Here is a 5283-nt window from a genome sequence, read left to right as displayed (position 1 = left end):
CTTGCAAAGGGGGGGGGGGTGCTCTGGATGCCTCCTACATGAAGCGGCCTAAGGTCCTGTGAGTCATTATGTGCTATAGAATTGAGAATTCTCAAGCGGTGGCCATATTGAGTGGGGCACCTTAGATTTATAACTTGCTGGATTACTGTGATCCTAGTTCATTTTATTACTTCATTGCTGTGCTGTATGTGTATAGGCCAATGCTTTGGCTGGCACTCGTGCAGAACAACTTTCTTGGGCAAACCTCTTAGTACTAACGAAACCGGAAGTCAGCCGGTCGCAGAACTCGATAAGTTTGAACTTTCGATTGAACATCGGCTTTCGCTACACCCCGGTGTTATAAAGTAGCAAATACTCCAAGATCACTACTGTGATGTACTACAATCTTATGTTTAATTTACTAGTTTGTATTGAGATTGTAGTCCATCACAGGAGCTAGCTCGGAGCGGTGACTACTTTACAACACACACATGGACCATGGGGAACAAAAGTAGCCACCCTCCAGAAGGAAGGACAGTGTCAGCACCAATTCAGAGATGATTTGAGGATCTACAGCCGAGTGATACACAAATATAATACATATTTGTTATTAGTTAGGGTCCCTGAATGCATTTTTAAGATTTAACTCCTGAGATTGTCACTTTCAATTTGTTCAGTTGAGCTTTGAAAATGAAAGAAAGAAGCTGATTGGTTGTTACAGACAACTGCTCAAGATTCTGCCTGCTCCAGTTTTAATAAATTTCCCCCCTCAACATGTTGCCATTGATGTCCAATGGCCTCCCAATGCACTTAGGCTGAGCAGTTTTCCACATTAATTCGGCTACACAAATACGTGCAGAACCGCGCTAAACATAAAAAACAATGCAGTGCAATGTACACCGTTCAGGCTATTGCAGTCGGCCGCACGGTACGTGTGTCACCCAAAATAGTGCGAACATGATTTTTGGGGCGGATTCCCCACGTCCAGGCAATAGTCATGAGGAACAAAAGTAGCCACACTCCAGAAGGAAGGACAGTATCAGCGCCAATTCAGAGATGATTTGAGGGTTTGCAGCCAAGTGATACACAAATAAGATACATTTCTGTTAATAGTTGAAGTACTTGAATGAATTTTTTAGATTTAACTCCTGAGTTTAGTCTTTATTGGAAGCCCATGTAACAGCGTGACAACACAGGAGCACAAATAGAACACAGGGACATATGTCACTTGATAACAGGAAGTGCCCGAATAAGGTCATTTATGGCAGGATCACTGGGTGTTATTTTAATGAAAGTTTCAGATTTAAAAATAGTGAAAATGACTTTTGAAAACATTAAAGCAGAACTCCAGCCAAGAATAAGATAAAACTGAACAGCCCATTAAAGGATACAATACCTAAACCAACTTTTGCTGCAGTATTACGTTTCAGTCCAGAGGTTTCCCACGCAGTATTTTTTTTACTGCTGCTCGATCTCCTCAGTCTGATAGCGAGCATTAATCAACCTACTTCCTCTGAGCCCAGATCATCATGCAGCCACTCCAGTCTGTGACCGTAAAGTGAAAAGAGAAGACGCAAAGTGATGACCTTGTCTCTGTCCCTGCTTTCACCTCCTGGCAGAATGCGTCTCATTAGCACAAGAACTGATTGGCTTCTTGTGCTACCTTTTCCTCTCAGACTCCAGTTCTGCTATACAAGGACTACAAATTCACATACTTACACTGATAGCATTTATAAATATATTTCTTGATGTAATACAAAGCTGCACAGTCATATCTGCCTGAGTTCAGCTTTCTGTGTGACTTTAGTGATTGGGTTTACCTATAAATTACACCACCCTACCTGCTACATACATAGGGTGTCAAGTTTTACATTGATCTGAGTGGCTGCCATTGTTGCTCTGTTGGATGTGAAAATATACTGGGGGATCTTCATCTTCCTTGCGGGATGTTGGACTTCTGTTGTGTTGCTGTCCTTCAAGGAGGGAGAAAGGAGCTGCCTCCAGGTAACCTGCTCTCAGCTTATGCAATACAGTTGAAACTCGAATAATTAGAATATCGTGCAAAAGCAATTGCAGTAAGTGCTGCAAAAGGGGCCCAAACCAAGTACTGAGTACATATGCATGCTTGTACTTTTCAGAGGTCCGATATTGTTCTATGTACAATCCTTGTTTTATTGATTGCATGTAATAATCTACTTTTTTGAGGTTGTGGATTTGGGGTTCTTGGGGTTTTCATGAGCTGTAAGCCATAATCATCACAATTATGACAAATCACGGCTTGAATTATCTTGCTTTGCATGTAATGAGTCTATCTCATATATTAGTTTCACCTTTTAAGTTGCATTAGTGAAATAAATGAACTTTGCACGATATTCTAATTATTCGAGTTTCACCTGTATATGTCCTGTAGTTGGGAACTCCATTAGTTTACAGAGGTGCCTTTGGCTAGGTAGTGTAGCTTTACATGAATTTGCAAATGTATGCAATAAAAACCTCTGTTCTTAACCGAATAGCTATCTCCACACATACCTTTTCCAGAGCAGCTTGCAATATTTATCCACCATATCCATACACTAGAGCCTTAATTCTCAACTGGTGGGTCGTGACCCAAAAGTGGGCCACGAATCTGTTTTCAGTGGGTCGCCACATGCCTTCTACTTTTCTAGGTGAGAAACTCCTCTGCCTCCCCCTAGCGCAGCACCGTCAGTTCTCGCGCCAATCAGCGATTCAAAATATGCTGCCCAGCGCCGAATGTCAGCTTGAGGTGGGGTAGGATGGGGCCATGGCCGTTATGGATGAAGCTCCCTATGTGCATTGCTTACAGTTCCCTCACGTGTCCTATAGAGGTGCTTGGACCGGGTAGACATCACATTTTGGCTCTCGGCACCTCTACAGGATGCATAAAGAAACTGTACAAGCAACGCACATATAGATGGAGCTCCGTCACAGCACAGCAGCCCACACTGGACACCAGGCTGAGCATCCACTCAAGTTCTCCGAAGGTAGCAAGCCCTTTTGAAGGTGCGTTCAATTAACGCACTGTACCACGCAATCGCACCTACCGTGGATTCTAGTGTTGGAGGTGTGTTTTCATTGCCATTCATTTAAATGGTACCCCAAACCACCCACAGTTCATACACCCACACCGGAATGTGCGGTACCTTAATGCCGTGCGTTCCATTGCAGTGCAACTTGGGACGCGACTTAATGACCAAGGACAAATGTGGGTCCTGAGGTTACACAGGTTGAGAACCACTGCACTATAGTATCCATTCTCAGCCGTGGAGTTCCGTGCAACCCTAGGTTGCTAGGGGTTCCTTCAGCTGTGGTTGATGGACCCCCCCCTTGATGGTACCTGGATAGTCCTAAGTCCAATGAGACTTGGAAGAGCCAGTGGCCTGACACCAATTATCTATTTAGCGGTCTGTAAGGGTGGCATTTTAACCCCTCCACTATAAAACTGCCCATAAATTGTCATTTTCATTGCTGCCAAGAACACTTTTTCAATGCTAGCTCGAATAGCCCATCATGCACAGACCAATGCCGTTTCCATAAACGTTTGTTAGCAGTACTATTATTTTTGCCACCCCCCTCATACATGAGTAAGGGGTAGTAGTTAGTGGTTCCCCAATACCTGAAAATTGCTTAACCCCTTCGTGACTGACGTCGTACAGTGTACGTCGCCAGCATCGGGGCTGTTTAAACAGACTCCCGGTGACTTTTGCCACCGGGACTCTGTTTTAGCCCCCCCATGTGATAGCAGTCAAAGTAAAGTAAAAAAAAGAAAAGTTTTTTAAATTTAAATAAAATAGATCTAATAATAAAAAAAATGTTAAAAGTCCCCCGCGAGCACGCGCGTCACCACGTAAACACGCGTCGGGTGCGCCTACGTATGAAAACGACGAACGCGCTACACATGTTGGGTATCGCCGCGCACGCCGGAGTGAGAGCAATAATTCTAGCGCCAGTATTTTGGGGTATCTCTAAATTGATGACCTGTGGGGGCTTTTAAAGCGTCTTTTAAAGAGTCTTCTATGGACTTTTTGGGGTACTGGTGTTTTTCGCCGTTTTACGGATGCACGCAATTTGTAACCTGGGCATGTTGGGTATCGTTTTACTCGTTGTAACCTCATCTTTTATATTTCATTAAAAAAATGGGTATTTTGTTGTGTTTTGGGGCATTTAATTAAATTTTTCACTAAATATTGGGGTTTAATAAGGAGTTGCGCTAATATTGCGCAACATAAAAATTTGCAACTACCACCATTTTATTCTATAGGGTCTTGGCATTCAGAAAATATATAATGTTGGGGGGTTTTAATTAATTTTCAGGCCTAAAATGTGGAATGTAACATGGGTACAAAAAATATAAAAAAGGCCTCAGTCATGAAGGGGTTAAATGGTTCCTCTGGGGTAAACATCTAAGGCTGCACTATAGTGAATCTATGTCGTGAAAACCCATTCCCCCCCGTGACTTAGTGATTAGCAATTCACTGAGGCCTTGCAGCTCCAGGGTCTTGGGTTTGACTCCAACCAGAGCACTATCCACATGGCATTTGTATGACCTTGCTAGGTTTCCACATTTCAAAAACCTAGTGGTAGCTTAATGGACCATTATGTAGTCATAAGAACAGGCAGGCACGCTTGTGATGATAAAGAACATCTTTTATTCAATGTTTAGAATTATAATACACACGTGAAATTGGTCATAGTTTACAACAACTCGGCTCTGCTGTATTGCACCAAATATCCCTTATGTTGCATATCTACATCCGAGTGCACACAGCCGAATAGACATTGTCACGTTGGTGACAGACATCTGATCTAGGCAAGCTAGCTGCACTTGTCAAGAGAATACTGGTCTTGGGAACGGTGATAACAAAATGCAATGAAAAGACAAATACCTGCAGCAAAGTTTTCTACACCAACAGTCACTTGGCTTTCAATCACCTGCAGGACAATCATTAAAAAAAAATCTACCCAAAAAAGTGATGGGCATTCTTGTACCCAAAACCGATCTCAAGAGGATGGATGGTAAATCACTCTTCAGCTTCTTGCACCATTTGGAGATACCAATTACAAATTTCCATCACCCGATTTCCCAGCTCCTCCCACAACCATTATGAACCTCTTTTCCGAAGAGTGAGGTTTCGAAGGGTAAATATTCTAAAGACTGATACATTAACGGACAGGTTCACTTTAAAACAAACGGAGGGAAGTTACTGAGCAGGCAGGGCGGACAAGATTTCTGCACAGAGCCTGTAAAAACTGCAAAAGCTTTTACCATCTAAAAGAGACGAGTGG

This window comes from Nanorana parkeri, unplaced genomic scaffold (assembly GCF_000935625.1).
Source record: "Nanorana parkeri isolate BGI_ZX_2015 unplaced genomic scaffold, ASM93562v1 scaffold505, whole genome shotgun sequence".
Taxonomy (NCBI): Eukaryota; Metazoa; Chordata; class Amphibia; order Anura; family Dicroglossidae; genus Nanorana; species Nanorana parkeri.
The sequence above is the reverse complement of the archived record's forward strand: the minus strand, read 5'-3'. Positions refer to the sequence as shown.